Below are 17,136 nucleotides of genomic sequence, written 5' to 3'. Positions count from 1 at the left end.
CGATGTCCGTTTTTCACGTCTCCCTTCATTATATCTAATGTGACCACGCCCCTGTGCTAAACGAACTATTCAGATTCAAACTGAAGTGCGCGGCTTGAATACAACCACACAGAAGTAAAAGCAGCGAGACTGTTCGAGATTTTTATTTTACTGTTTGCTTCGCGGTGAGAGGAATAAGACATGATTCACCCCAAAAAGATGCTAACGCATTGTTTACCGTGAAGTTGTGTGCGGAACAACCAATCAAAACTGAAAATGTCAGTTGACCAATCAAAACACAGTATGCTATCGAAAGGTGGAGTTTAAGGAAACTGAATCTTTTGAACAGCTTTGCGCGAACCGTTTGGGGATCTCTGAGAATTGAGGTAATTTTGAAATGATATTTTGACAAAATGACAATGTTTTTTAACCTTGGATGGATTTAAACCTCTTGTACAGGACTTATAAACAGTGATAGGAAGCTTAGAATTTTCATCTTACTGGCTCTTTAAAGTTTCATTTGGTTGTCCGCTGATTCCCGCCTCCTCCTTCCCGATGATTATGAAGGTTTAATCCGTTACGTGCGCTATATAAATAAAGGTGATTTGACTTAGCTGGTTTACAAGGAGACATACTATATATCCCATAGTTCTCTAAAAAAAAAAAGGTTCACAGGAATGATAAAAGACAGATTAAGTATAATTTACACACCTAATATGAACCATTTGCACTTTTTTGTGTCTTAGTGCAAAAATGTTTCCTGTTTTAGTTGGGAAGTGAAAAAAAGCGAAAATAGAATATTGTTTAGCATGTCTGTTTTTTATGGGCCTAAATCACTTAATGTCATAGTTATGATTTTTGATCATGTAAGCAAGAATATGAGAATAAACAAAGAAGCAGCACTCAGAAAGTGTACCATATTTATCTTCACATGCATACATACTGTAGCTATTGAAATCCTCAAACCAATATTATGACTAAACGTGAAACAAAAAAAGAAAAAAATCAGAGGCTAAGAGAGAAGCATCAAGGATGACATCTGCAGTAAAAAATAAAATAAAAAATAAATAAATAAAAATCTTCTGGGGTGTGACCAGAAAGTCCCTAATGCAGATGCCAAAATGAAATGTAAATGATCCTACCACAAATAAATACACACACACACACACACACACACACACACATACACATTTATATATATAAATAAAATAAAAATACAGTAGGATGACAAAACATCCCAGTCAGGGAGGCAAAAGAGGTGATAGACTTAAAAAATTTAGTAGTAATAAAATGTCTTATTTTACAATTAAATTTAATAAAATTAATAGTAATAAAAAATGAAAGAAATCCTTTTAGCTCGTTTTTTTTGTTTTTGTTTCTTTGTTTTTTTACAATACAAAATAGAATTTATATTTAAAAAAATATATAATTATTTCAAAATATGATTTTTAGCCTTCTAAAATAACATGCTCAGGTAAAAATGCAACAATGCAAATAGTTTTCAAAAAAAGACACTTTCCAATATATCAGCCTATCAGATGTTTTTGTAAACGAACTTTCTGATTGTGAGTCAGCGTTTCCGTTTCAGTGGTAAGAACATGAGTTTTTAGATTGTCCAAACTGTGTGGTTTCAGTCGCAGTTTAGCCTGCGCAGCTGTTGAGCTGCAGCAGATCATTTTTTTGGTTCATTTTTCCACCTCAAACCACTATGCAAACACTGACCAGGTCAATTACAAACTTCTGATTAAATGGAATATAAACTGTTTAGAGTCATTAAGAGTCTCCATAGACATTTTCATAAGTTAACAGTTTCATAAGCTTGTGCAACTAACTACAGTGTACAGTGGTGATGTAACCAAAACTCTCATCACAATCTAAATTAACTGTATTCCCTTGAATACTGATTTTCTACACAAGTGTGCTCCACATTGTGATGGATCACAAATCAATATCAAAGCACTGATGCATGACATATGCTGTGAATGACAGCTGAAAAAGAAGAATGTGTGCCCTAAAGCGGATTGGAATTATATGAATAACATGATTTTAAAGTTGGAAATAAATGAGATTCCGCCACAAAGTCAAACATGTTCCTAATAAATAAACAACAACATTTGGAACAGATATGTAATGAAATAACCATGCTGTTGTACATAAAGAGGCTATAATATTTCAGAGAAAAGTGCACACTTATTCACAGGAAAACAGATAGGTGTCTGAGATTCAAAACAAGATGAGTAAATGTAGCACAGCATGAAGATCTAAAACAAGCAATGATGTTTGCATAGTTATTAGCCATGGCTCTATTAATAAATAACCAAATGTCCTGCAGCGCAGTGATGGAAAACTCTAGCAGTAAAACAGCCTCAGCTCAACTGTTTTAGACAGTTATTTTGAGAAAAGAAAACAGAAAAAATCTAATCATTATCATTCACTAAATGAAAACTGCAAGTAAAGAAAAAAAAAAAGAATAAAAACTTGTGTCAAATCAATTTGTCTCTTCGATATTAAAATATCATGAACTTATTCATTAAGATCAAAGGGTCATGAGAAATTATGTTTTGCTTTTCATTTTGATATTTAACAGATATTCGTATCATTAATGGAACAGTTGTAAATTTGTAAAATGTAAATTTACTTACAATACACATTTTATTAGGATAGGAAAGGAAAGAAAGTAACGTGACCAAGTAAGGTGTCCCATACCTGGAATTTGTGTTCTGCATTTCACCCATCCAAGTGTGCACGCACACACACAGCAGTAACAAACACTTACACACACTGTGTGTGAACACACAACCAGAGCAGTGGGCAACCATTTTTACTGTGGTGCCTTGCTCAAGCGTCTCACCTCAGTCGTGGTAAGAGAGCGCTCTTCATTCATTCCTCCATTTACAATCCCTGTTGGTACCCGCAACTCAAACCTTTGGTTCCTCAACCTTTGGGTTACAAGTCTAACTCTACGGTAGTTTACAACGACGCAAAGAATTCTGGGTTATCTGCAGCAGCAAAGGACGAATGTCACATTCGGAGTGTCCTACTTGCTATTCTGAAATGAGACAGCCTCGATTACATATGCAGCCTTCAAATGCAACCTCCATAGAGTGCAGCCTTCTAAATGAGACACAGCATATTAAATATTCTGTACCTTATTCTGTGTAAAAAGCCACGTCATCTTACAGAGGGATTTATTTTGAACATTAGAATGATGTTATGAAGTGAGTTTGGCGTAAAAACATGTTATTATTGCTGCATTCCAGGCAGGTTTTTAAGCCTGTAAGTCACGACTTCAAACCACGACTCATGACTTTGTATCATTCCAGGAAAGTCACGCCAAACTGCCTGACACAAGGAATTGTGGTAGCTAGATTATTAATTTGATTGCAACCTTATATTGTCCTAAAGTCTATTTCTCACCCTGTACCACTTGCATAAAGCATCCTGTCACGGGAGGAGCACAAGACAGACACAGTGGGCGTGGTGTCAGGCCTCGGAGAAGCTTTTATTAACACAAAATCAAATAAAACAGGGGATAAAGGTGGCAAAAGGGGGAGAGTGTCAAAATAAACAGGGGATCTGGTGTCCTCGTCGTGCTGCAGGGTTCGTGTGGGTCGGGCAGTGTTCATGGAGGAAGGGTCCAGGTAAGGGGCGGAGGCCGCATCTCTCTCGTTGGCCGCGGTGCTGGTAGGGGATGGACGGCCCGGCATCCTGGCCCGTCGGCCATGTAAACGGGTGCGGTTCTCCTCCGGATCGCGGGTCCGGCAGCTCACGTCTCTTGTGGCGCAGGAGTCCCTCAACGCACCCTTCCTGGACCCACGAGGACACCAGTGTGCATGCACGGGGAAGAGACCGGTCTCTCGAGGAGAGGCGCGTTGGGCTTTAAAACAGCAGCGGTGATGAGGCTCGATTTCCTTCAGGTGTGCCCCATCACACGCCGCCAGCCCTGACTCATCCAGCGCCCCTCCTCTCACACACCCACTACAGTCGGGAGCCTGGTGAAGGGCGGCGATTTAGGACGGGGTGCCGGTGACAATCAGGGAGGAGGCAGCTGACTCGTCACAATCCGTAGGGGCTGCCATTGTTGTTTCCCGGGCTGTGTGATGTCAGAGCGCGGAACTGGGAGTACATTGATCTAGTACAAGTTCACGGGTGAGAAGTCACGGGTTTGATTGCCATTCCAGTGCCCTTTCATGGGTAGAAGGTTGGAAAAACATTGTTTACAGGTTGACTGGAACGCGAATAGAGGTAAATCTCAATAGATTGGAATGTCATGGAAAAGTTCATATATTTCTCTAATTCAACTCAAATTGTGAAACTTGTGTATTAAATAAATTTAATGCACACAGACTGAAGTAGTTTAAGTCTTTGGTTATATTAATTGTGATGATTTTGGCTCACATTTAACAAAACCCACCAATTAGAATATGGTGATATGCCAATCAGCTAATCGACTCAAAACAAAGGTTTCCTAAGCCTTTAAAATTGTCCGTTAGTTTGGTTCACTAGGCAACTCAATCATGGGGAAGACTGCTGATCTGACAGTTGTCCAGAAGACAATCATTGACATCCTTCACAAGGAGGTTAAGACACAAACATTAATTGCCAAAGAAGCTGGCTGTTCACAGAGTGCTGTATCCAAGCATGTTAACAGAAAGTTGAGTGGAAGGAAAAACTGTGAAAGAAAAAGATGCAAAACCAACCGAGAGAACCGTAGCTTTATGAGGATTGTCAAGCAAAATCGATTCAAGAATTTGAGTGAACTTCACAAGGAATGGACTGAGGCTGGGGTCAAGGCATACAGATGTGTCAAGGAATTTGGCTACAGTTGTTGTATTCCTCTTGTTAAGCCACTCCTGAACAACAGACAACATCAGAGGCATCTTACCTGGGCTAAGGAGAAGAACTGGTCTGTTGCCCAGTGGTTTAAAGTCCTCTTTTCAGATGAGAGCTAGTTTTGTATTTCATATGGAACCAAGGTCCTAGAGTCTGGAGGAAGGATGGAGAAGCTCATCGTCCAAGTTGCTTGAAATCCAGTGTTAAGTTTCCACAGTCTGTGATGATTTGGGGTGCCATGTTATCTGCTGGTTATGGTCCATTGTGTTTTTTGAAAACTGCCAATTTTGGAGCACTTCATGCTTGCTTCTGCTGATCAGCTTTTTGAAGATGCTGATTTAATATTCAATCAGGATTTGGCACCTGCCTACACTGCCAAAAGCACCAAAAGTTGTTTAAATGACCATGGTGTTGGTGTGCTTGACTGGCCAGCAAACTCACCAGACCTGAACCCCACAGAGAATCTATGAGGTATTGTCAAGAGGAAAATGAGAAACAAGAGACCAAAAAAGAAACCTGGGCTTTCATACCACCTCAGCAGTGCCACAAACTAGGGCTGTGCAAAAAATCAAATGCGATTTTCATGCACATCTCATCAGTAAAGACGCTCCTGTAATTAGAAGTATATCTCCAGCACGTGTGTTCAGATCAGGGTTGCCAGGTTTCCACAACAAATCCTGAGCAGTTGCTTCTCAAAACTAGTCCAAAACTAGCCCAATCGCGTTTCCAGGAGGTTCCCCGATAAAAAAAATTCCTTTCCGGGATTAAAATTTAAGTTTTATGGCATGGTTGCCTTGGTAAAGTTCGCATTTTAGGGGCTAAATATCACGTTATTTGTATTGGGGTTGCTTCGACCCGCGGACCTGAAAAACAACCACAGACTTGGCAACACCGGTTGGCATTTACTACACAGAGCCGTAATTCACTGACAATCTACACAAAATCGATGTTAAAATCGCAGGCGATTCTTTGTCGATTTTGAAAGCGATTTTGTGTTAGTTGTCAGTAGACTATGGCTCTGTGTAGTAACTGCCGCTCCACCTGAACCAGTGTTGCCAAGTCTGCGGTTGTATTTCATGTCCGCGGTTTGAAGCAAGCCCAATACCAATAACGTGATATTTAGCCCCTAAAATGCAAATTTTACCAAGACAACCATGCCAAAAAACAAAACGTATATTTTAACCAGGGAAGCATTTTTTTTTTTATCTGGGAACCTCCTGGAATCGCGATTAGTTTTGGACTAGTTTTGAGAAGCAACAGGGCAGGATTTGTTGTGAAAACCTGGCAACCCTGATCTGAACACACGTGCTGGAGATAATACTTCCAATTAAAGGGGCGTCTTTACTGATGAGATGTGCATGAAAATCGCATTCGATTTTTTTGCACAGCCCTACCACAAACTGAACACCTCAATGCCACACTGAAATGAGGTAGTAATTAAAGCAAAAGGAGCCCCTACCAAGTATTGAGTACATGTACAGTAAATTAACATACTTTCCAGAAGGCCAACAAGTCACACTTTTTTTAATAGGTCTTACGAAGTATTCTAATTTGTTGAGATAATGAATTGGCAGGTTTTTGTTAAATGCGAGACAAAATCATCACAATTAAAAGTAAACTAAAAACTTCAACTACTTCAGTCTGTCTGCATTGAATTTAATACATGAGTTTCAAAATTTGAGCTGAATTACTGAAATGAATTAACTTTAGCACGACATTCTAATTTATTGAGATGCACCTGTAAATGTCATATTTTCACATGCTTTCAGATTGAGCAGCATTTACTATACAGAGCTTTAGTTCACTGACAAGCTACGCAAACAGCTTCATAATCAAAATGATCTCTTTGATTTCATAATCACATGATTGAATCATATGCGATTTTTAACGCAAGTTTGCGTGAATGTCAATGAACTAGGGCTCTCTCTGCATTCCATTTGAAAAGGCTCATCCCTATGCCATAATCCCGTCAAAGGGTTTACCCTCCGGAGTGAAAGCTTCAATAGGTGTAGTGGACCAAACAACTGTTTCTTGAAATGCCCTTCTGCATCATCCTCCCATGCCCATATAGATGCGCTGTCACCATGCAAAGAATCTGCGCAAAGGAACATGGGGGCCCGAAAGTGTCCATCAGTTGTATCCTTCGAAATCCTTCATTCCAAAGGGCCCTTTAAAGTGGCTAGTTTTGTAACGACCTTTCAATATAGCAGCCATGATTGTTTTCACTCCAAAGAACCCTTCGGAGGCTGATATATCCCGTTTGGAACGCACCGTCTATGTAGTAAATGCGGCACCATCTAAAAGCATGTAATGGAGATATGCGCGAGAGATGATGCGCAAGACTATCGCATTCGATGAATCGTCCAGCACTAATAGTAATAATAATGTGTTAACTCTGCAATTTCATTTAGTGACACTAGAAGTCCAAAAATTACACACTTAAGCTTTAATATGAGAATCTGAATCTACACATAAAACACATAAGCAGAAGCCACTGCCAGTAGTAGACAAAACTAATGAACAAGCGGATATTCCATTGGCTATTGCTCACCTATTATGAACAGTTTGAGAAAACACAAGTTAGTAGGGATGGGCGATATATTGCATGCGATCGTCACACGCATTTCGTCAGTAAAGCCGGTTCCCCGATTAGCGGTAAATCGCCATCACCTGCTTTCAAATGGAGCGCCATTTAATAGACAGAGCCGTAGATCACTGACAAACTACGCAACATTGCGTTCATTATCAAAGGCGATTCATCGCGTGACAATCGCATGCGATATATCGCCCATCCCTACAAGTTAGGTTGCCATATTTTAACTTTAATGCTGCATTGGTTACAAAGTAAGAAAACTGAATATTGGAGCAGAAATACTACTACCAATTTCCTTGAGTTTCAGTTCATCACACCACAAGATTGCACCATGACTCAACAAAAACATTTTATGTTCTGCTAATTATGGCAAAAACATGAAATAAAGTAATTTATTTGGCTCTCCCAAAATCTGTTTATAGGCATTTGTTATTAAAAACTTTTAAACTGTCTAATGTCAAATATAATGCCATGAAGTTCTAGTGGAACTTGGAGCAGTTTATATATATATATAAAAGTATAAGTGAGAGGTGGAAAAAAGTTCCAAGTTAAGTTGTCTGGAACATGGCTTATTTAATAAAGCTTCTATCAGATCCACTAACATTTTGTTAAAAGTGTAGTTGCTTTAAATGTGTTGATAAGCTTTCTGATCATATCACAGGATATCTTTAAAACAAGCTGTGGCATTTTACAAATGTAAGCTGACTTATTTGGAATGTGTGGGCATGTGTCTGTGTATAGACAAGACAGATCAAAGAAACCACAAAAGAAGCATGCCAACATTTAAATCGCACCTTTCTTTCATTACAGAAGTCTCTTAAGTTTTGAACATTTTTGAGATATCAGAGGTGCTAAGTGAACCTTTATGATTTGCCATCACAGGCGCCCTCCAATGTTCGCATCGAACACTTGTGTACGTCAAGCTTTTGAACGTTCGAATTTAACAGTATCAATGCATGCATCTAAACGCCGGAATCAAACTTTTATTTTTTTATTTTTATTTTTTTAGAACGCTAAAAATATGAAGACCAAAGCTGCTGCACGCGCCTATGATGCCCCCAAAATGCAGCCTAGCTAGAAAGCTCAGTAGATTTTGAGACACAGCCAGAGAGAGTATAGTGACTGCAGCAGTATTTAATCTGCAGCTCTGTGATCAGATGACGTTGACGTGTGCACTTCAGGCCCTACTCTTATTTCTTTTAAACTATATACTGATTATGCCTATCATTGCACACAAAGTGACTAAAAAGAGCAACTAACCAATCACGTCTACATGCAGAGAGAAAATAAACGCACATTCACTTACGTATGCAGAGCAAATGCATATTTAGTAAGTCGAAATATTTTGCAAACGTGTATCCACTCACCAACAGCTCGTTCCGCTTTTTAGATCTTATTTTCTCGCTCACTTCTCTTCTTCAGGTTGATGTGTATGTCTGTGGAGGCTTTAAAAGAACTAGGCCAGTGTGTGTGTGATCTGGATCTCTAGCTACGTGGCTCTTTCACACTTGAATATTAACGTTACACCAGTTTACAGTCTCAACCTTTATCCACTATCTTTTTTTTCTACGTCTGAAAAGGTCCGGGGCCGAGACAGGTCGCGATCGTCCAAAGCAAACAACTTTTCCCCGCGAGTGTTGTTAGTTTACACGGCCACCTCCATCCATAGCGAGCACAGGCTCTTCAAGCGTCTGGATAATCGCCATCATTTTCCGCTCAAGAATGTACACACTCGTCACTGCGCATGCGTAGCCGTCGCGTCAACTTTCATTCCTCTCTACTCTTCAGTCTGTTGTGCAGCAGCATTTGTTTTGCATACCTGTTGTTGACAGGGACAATAGTGCAAACGAAGAAAAAAACTGTACGAAAAGCTGCCGTGTTTAAAATGGATATCTGATTATATTAAGTAGAATATCCTGTTACAGGCCTAAATCTAAAAATATATAGCCTATATATTTTTTAAATATATAGGCTATAAAAAATATATAGCCTATATATTTTTTACATTGCATCAGAAAATGACTCGAAATTCAATTTTCTAGCGTCCGACTACCTGGAAATGTCTGAAGTGTTGGAGGTTTCGGTGTTCCTCATTGGTTCCGACAGATGGCGCCACAAGTCTTGTAGTCCCCTGTATAAAAACAGAGTCCCTCCGGGGAGGATCGCAAGGTCATGGTTTGTAAACAAGTTGCCAATCCACATATTTCTGCTTGCCATTAGAAATGAACTCTGGATGTGAGCTAAATTTTGAGTTTGCTTTCAAGAATAACAGTTGTATAAGAGAAGTCGCGGTCACTTTTGCCACCTAAAAGTTTCGTTTTATTTTAGGGTATCATCTATTCATTCACAAGAGAGAGAAATGATACTGTACAAACGAATAAGATTTCATATGTAACAAAGAAAAGCAAACACACGCACGCACGCACACAAAGGCAAAGCAAATTAGCAAAATAAACAAATGCATAAACTAAAGTAAATGAAAGTAATATATATATATATATAGAGAGAGAGAGAGAGAGAGAGAGAGAGAGAGAGAGAGAGAGAGAGAGAGAGAGTTATAAATGTGATTTCAAAATAATAATACAAATAAAAACAAGGAGAGAACGTTCAATTAGTATTTTTTGTCATTACAGTTTTGCTTTAATTTGGATAAAATGTTTTAAAAGTCTAGTGTTTTATTGTTTTTGTTTTTTCTTTTTGTTGTTTTTCTTGTTGTTGTTGTTGTTGTTGCCTTTACATCGCCCTCCAATGTTCGAATTATACCACACATGCCTTGAACGTTCGAAATCAGACGAAAGGATAAACACACAAAAATGGCAAACAGCGAAATAAACAAATAAATTTAATAAATAAAAGTAAAATAATAAACGTATTAATTTGATAAAACAACAACAACAATAAAGTAATAAACAAATATATAAAAACAAAATTAAAACATTGACAAGAAGGGGAAAGCAAACTAAACCTCATCAATTGAATTGTCAAAAAAACTCTCGTTGTTTCTACTGAATTGGAACATCTTTAAATATCTTTAAATAGCCTATTAAATTGCTTTACAATTTGCTGCAATTGTCACTGTTATGTAGTGAGTGAAATGGCAATGTGACGGTTTTATTGTTGTTGTTATATAAAAAATGATTAACTACAGCACATTTATAGCTTTACCGGCAGAGGGCGTAATGTCGTTGAAAACTCGTCACTAACTAACCCAATGCCCACACTTGTGGTCTTAAATGTACAAAAATAAAGCTTTATATAAACTTTACTTACATTTTTACAACACTTGTAGTACGTGTGTCCCATTGTATAATCAAAAGTTCAACACATACTTGCAGTCTTCATGCCCACTTGAACATTTTGGCCAAATACAGGAAATAGGTCATGTAAGTAAACAAGTGCAAGACTGTGTGGGTAATGAGACAGGCCCTGAATATTTCACTGAGACTATGACCTGAAACTGCTCTCCCTAAACATCTGCATTTTGGTTGTTATTGTTCGGATATTTGACTTACTGAAACACTACAGAAATAGAGCAGTTTTCTTGCGAGGGTTTATTATTATTATTATTATTATTATTATTATTATTATTATTATTATTATTATTATTATTATTATTATAGCATTATATAGATAGACACACATACACACACACTTTTTTATATACGGAAGGGGTCTACAGTGATGATTAAAAAAAAACAAGACCGGCAGGTGGCGCTGCAGCCAATATTTTGGGAATTCAAGCTTTGCTAGGTGGCAAGATGGTACAAGGTGAAAAGGTAGCTTAGAAATTTCTGGAAAAGTATCTTAGTGATATTGTGAAATATAAAAATTTAAATTACTCCGGCTTCAGTGTCACATCATCTTCAGAAATCATTCTAATATGCTTATTTGCTGTTCAGTCATTTTCAATTATTATTGGTGCTAAGTAATTAATAGTGTTCTTTTATTATGTCGCTGCTTAATATTCTTATAGGAGCCATACATTTTATTCAATTCAATTCAGTTAAAGTTTATTTGTATAGCGCTTTTCACAATAAAAAATAATCCCTAAGCAACTTTACAGAAAATTAAGTTTCTACAATATTTAGTAATAGCTTATAATTGAGTATCAGTTTATTTTCAGAAAAATGTACGTAGACAACCAGATGATGAACACTATTAACAGCAATCATTATATGATGCAATGACACTTGTAGCAATATTTGTTCTGTATGTTAGCATCAGGGTTAGCATCATCTGAGGTCTTCTGAGGGGTCAGCATCATCTCTTCTCATGTTTTCTGTTTTCTGGATCCAGACTGGAGCTTGTGTAAATCCTAGTTACAACAGAGAAACAAATAGAGACATAATTAGCTTAGCTGCTGTTCCAACAAAGGAAAATTAATTAGTTTAACCCAAGCTAAAGAATAAGAATGTGCATTTGATCACATACAACTGCAGTCAAAAATTATGAGATGCATTATTCGAATGCTTGGCAAAAGAAATGTGTTTTTAATCTAGATCTAAACAGAGAGAGTTTCTTGGGAAATCAGAACATTATCAGGAAGGCTTTTCCAGAGAAATTGGGAGTTTAATCTCTTTTAGTGGACTTTGCTATCCTTGGAACTACCAAAAGTTTTTATAAGTTCATAACATTTATTTGAAATGGAAATATTTTCTTATAAATGCTTTTACTGTTATATATGTATATATATATATTAGAGATGCACGATATTATCAGACCAATATCTGAATCGGCCGATAATGGCTTTAAATGTAAATATCAGCATCATCGTGATATGAAAAATAATGCCTATATGTCTTACCGATAAGACGAATATATAAACTCACATGTGCTCAGGGTGTGCTAGCAATTCGATTATGTCAGCATTTGTTGTTTCACCTGCGGCGGAGCCGGTGAAGTACCTCAAGCTTAGCCAAGACCGAGGCAAGGTAAACTGGTTTGCTGCCTCCTTAGTTACTGGATTAAAACTTTAAATGCAGGCATTGACTCATTGAACTTACTTGAATACTGTAATCATACATTTGAAAAGCAATGAAATACACACACAGCAGTTCAAAGGCTGACTGATATCTTACAAAGGTGCGATTTTATATACTTTATTGTCTTGACCATGGTGATCATATGTAGACAGGTTTGCAAAAATAAAACTTATTAAAAAAAAAAAAGCATTGTACAGCTCAGTCTTCAGTGGCAGCTGTCACAGTTGAACAGTGCTCTGTTTGACCGGTCCGAGTCCTTTGCAGCCTTTGATATACTGTAGTTAGCAAAAATTTGTTAATATTCTGACATAAATGTTGTTACTTACATTTTCAAAATAATCAGTAGTGGACTATAAGGAAGTAAACTCATTAAGTATTCTTGTACAAATGTAAAGTACTGAGTTTTCTTTTTTTCCTCACAGGACAGCAACATTACAAATGTGTGACCCTGGACCACAAAACCAGTCTCAAGTCGCTGGGGTATATTTTTAGCAATAGCCAAAAAAAACATTGTAGGGGTCAACATTTGAATTTTTCTTTAATGCCACAAATCATTAGAATATTGAGTAAAGATCATGTTCCATGAAGATATTTTGTAAATTTTTCTACCATAAATATATCAAAACTTTTTTTATTTGTAACACTGTATGTATTACTATGAACTTCGTTTGGAAAAATTTAAAGGCAGTTTTCTCAATATTTTGATTCTTTGCACCATCAGATTCCAGATTTTCAAATAGTTGTGTGTCTAGATGTGTATCTTGGCCAAATATTCTCCGATCCTAACAAACCATACATCAATTGAAAGCTTATTTCAGCTTCCAGATGATATACAAAACTCAATTTTGAAAAATGTACACTTTTGTGGTCCAGTGTCACAAATATTTTGTTTTACAGCATGATGCATTGCTGTAGATTAAACTACCCAGCAGTATATGAAGTAGGCAACTTTACATTTAATAACCTTGAACATATTCAGAAGTAAAATGCTAAATAAACAGTAGTGCAGCAGTAATATTAATGTGAAACCACTCTGACAAATTATTTTTCAGAACAATACTGTACATTCCTTTACTTTTAATACCTTAAGTATATTAGAGTATGCAAGATAGTTTTACTTAAAATATAGTTCAGCCAAAAATGAAATTGAGTATCCCTCAAGTTGCTCCAGATTTCGAATTTTCATTTTTGGAAGAACTATCCTTTTAGCTAGGGCTATAAATATGACCTGTGTTTTTTCCCCAATGTGTATTAAAAGTAGTTTACTAAAGTATCTCAGTATTTCTTCTACTGATTACTTCATCATAGTTCTAAACTGTTTCTCTTTTCCTTCTTTCCCTAAATCAGACCAGACCCCTGCACTGCAGGATCAAGCTGAATGTGCCAGTTCTGTACAGGTATTTTAATGGTTTTCAGCTGAGCAGGGAGCCCTGGCGTTTCTCTTCTGTCTGGCAGTGGTACATCATACAGAGTGGTCTCTAGAGTGTTTGACACATGCCTCATTCCACTGTCCACCGCATTCATTGTCCTCCGAGTCGCTGAGGACATGCCAAGAGTATTACCTCCTGAAGAGCCCAGAACACATGAAGGCAGGACTGGGCACAAAACTGATGCTGTTTTTCTGATGTTAAACCTAAGCTTTGTTGTAAATAGTTGTAAAAAGTAAAGTAACACTTTAGAATAAGGTTCCATTAGTTAATGTTAGTTAACTAGTTAACATGAACTAAGCAAGAACAGCATTAATTAATCTTAGTTAATGTTAATTTCAACATTCACTAACGCATAGTTCAAATCAAAAGTTGTGCTTGTTAACATTAGTTGATGCACTGAACTAGCATGAACTAACAATGAATAACTGCATTTTCATTAACTAACATTAACAAATATGAATAAATACAGTAATAAATGTATTGTTCATTGTTTGCTCATGAGCTGCATTAAAAGATAGCAATGTACACAATTACTTCTCTTTTATTTACATATGTGAATATCCAAAACAAAAATACAAAATGTACAGAAAGTACTCAGGTTCAATTACAAATAAATTATACTTCAAAATGAATAATGTATACAACTAATTCATTTCATTTTTTACTTATATCACAAAAATAAACTTAAAAAATGTGGTTGTTTCACTGAAAATGTGACATTAAAAAAAGATATTGAAAAACTGTAATGTACCCATTGTTTCCACTGCTTTGTCTAGAATGGCTAATACATTATGTGTCTGTAAAGCATTCTCTCAAAAAGAGAAATCAGTCTCTCCATTCTCCCCCTGCTCTTCTCTCTTCTGTCTCTCTCTCTGGAGTTTGATGTCCTCCCTGAGCAGCTCCACCAGCTTCCACTCACCCCCTCACCTGTCCCGGGACACTTGCAGTCCTGAGGCAGATTAAATAAACCGTGCCTGGTAGCAACAACAGCACAATGAATTTCAGCAAAAATGTGAGATTTAACTTAATTGCTTTGTATTTTTTAATTTCTTTCACCAGCAGGCTCATTTTCTCCATAGTACTAAGGAATAGTACTAAAACAAGAGTAAATGGAAACACTTATGGAAGATATAAAGACCTGCATACAAAATACTGAAGTGCTAAAGTTTGGTTGAAACATTTATCTTGCGGGGCAGCACTACAAAAACACAACAAAGGCAAAGACTTATATAGCGGTTGTCTTATTCTGTGCTTTGTGTGTAAAAAAAAAAAAAACTGTATTTTAACACTTTCATTTTAACTTATGTATTTGAGTAAATGAAAACCCAATACTAACATTTGAACTTGAATTCCCCCACAGAACTTTCACCCATGATGCATTCTTTGAATATAAACACTGTCGTTATCTGCACGCATGGTAGGGTGCAAAGTGTCCATCAGATGTGACACTTCCGGAGAGAGGAAGTAGAGCACAATTTGGGTTCGGACGTGCCTTGATGCCTTCCTGCCTTCCTGCCTCCGAATGCAGTATTTTAGAACTTTCGGATGCAACATTCCAAGGAAGGAAAGCATCAAGGCACGTCGGAACCCAAATTCTGTTTTACTTCCTATCTCCAGAAGTACCTTCTTTTGATAGAATTTTGAAGGCAGCTAAATTGTATCCTAAGCTGACTTTGATCTCCCACAATCCTGTGCGTTCCATTCAATGACTGTTGAGCTAAAAAATAAAGATGGTGTCTGAAAGTTGCTTTTGGTGGTCAGTTTGTGTGTCAATGTATATTTCTGACTTTTTGCACTTTTGATGTTATTTCTAGCAAGAAATCAGTATTATAGTATTTAAATATTTGTTTAGTATCACCAAAACTATTTTTTATTTTTCTATTTGGTTGTAGATCATTAATTGTTATGCTGCTTCAGAAGCCTGTCTGAAATCACTTTCATGAAGTGCCTTCGTGCAAACACACTGCCTGCAAAGTCATTGCCTCATAAGGCAGCAAGTCAGCTGCCTAAGCTTTTGGACACATTCTTCATTTTCCTGGGAAAAAAGAGGGCGCATTTGATGTCGTTTTGGAATTACGTCAGTCTTCGTCGCGCCGCAGTGATGCAATCAGCCTTGGGATACGACCTTTGGAGGGTGCACATTTCAGTTTTGGACAGCCTTCGTCGCGCAATGGCAATTTAAATGCACACTCCGGAGTCCACGCACTTCAGTTTGGGACACAGCTAGAGTAAACACAGCTAGGCTCATCCCTATGCCCTAATCCCTTCAAAGGGATTACCCTTCAGAGTGAGGTTCGAAGGGTTGAAGGGTGTAGCAGAGTTATATTAATATATAGTTTATTTAAAGTTATTTTCAGATCTTCAATGTATGTTCATTATAAAATAACTTTACAGTTTTTCTCAGTCACTTTGGTGCATTTTTCAAAACAGAAATGCAATTTTCAAAACTACTTGTACAACCTCCACATCATCTAGTCATTAATACACATCATAAAACCAGTTTCTCATTCTTTTGAACAAGTTGCGATTGCTATTGTACATTCATGCAATTGATAACGCACATTTATCTGCGGTTTCCTACATTATCAGTTGCTAATGTCATGTTGCTCAAAATGTATTATACAGTTTTCTGTGCAATAGTCTTACCCCCCAAAACATCTAGTCTTTAGTTCATAGTATAAGTCATTAAATGCAAAATGGTTAATCTAGTTGTCATAAACTGCCAAGCACACTTTTTATTTGTATTTTTACACACTATTATTAGATGTTTTGTCAATTTGGCATGAATTGTGCAAGTGAATCTTTACTAATGAAGAGAATGTAGATGATAAACCAATGATAAACCATTTCTCTGAAATAGCTCAAAGGTTCATCTCATGAATCTTCAGTAGGAAAGCTTATACTGTATAGACAAAGGACAACACAAGAGTTACAAATTCTGAAAATGGAATTATTTTCATCTTTGTTCCCATATTTCCTTTTCTATATCACAATGGCATTGTAAAAGTATTTTTTATTTTTTTATTTTTTTGGTCAGACCACTAGTAAAAGTGTAACTGGGAATTCTATCCAGTCTCTTTCAATCAACATCCCACAAACAGTAATGTGTAAATGTGTAGTTTTGAAATGGATATATGGCATACATAAGCATATGGCATACTGTTCAATACAGTAGTTTACATCAGAACATCCCTCCACTGTTAAATTGACAACATGACTAAGCAATCTGACTCTCTTATCCGTAAACTATGACACAAGGACTTGTCATTCTGATGGCACTGACATGTTCATTGACACAGATATTTATTTTTGAGAGATG

The 17,136-nt window shown here is 37.0% G+C and overlaps 1 protein-coding gene across 1 annotated transcript in view; it reads right to left on the bottom strand.

The window, feature by feature from the left end:
• The window catches only part of LOC127972412 (fibronectin type-III domain-containing protein 3a-like), an 81,362-nt gene extending 72,215 nt beyond the window's left edge, over window positions 1–9,147 (bottom strand). The window contains exon 1 of the mRNA XM_052575878.1: window positions 8,773–9,147. The gene's annotated coding sequence lies outside the window, so the exon portion shown is untranslated. The remainder of the gene's footprint in view (window positions 1–8,772) is intronic.
• Window positions 9,148–17,136: the final 7,989 nt, after the last annotated feature.

Source organism: Carassius gibelio, chromosome B15, assembly GCF_023724105.1.
Source record: "Carassius gibelio isolate Cgi1373 ecotype wild population from Czech Republic chromosome B15, carGib1.2-hapl.c, whole genome shotgun sequence".
NCBI lineage: Eukaryota > Metazoa > Chordata > Actinopteri > Cypriniformes > Cyprinidae > Carassius > Carassius gibelio.
This window is presented reverse-complemented; position numbering and strand designations above follow the sequence as displayed.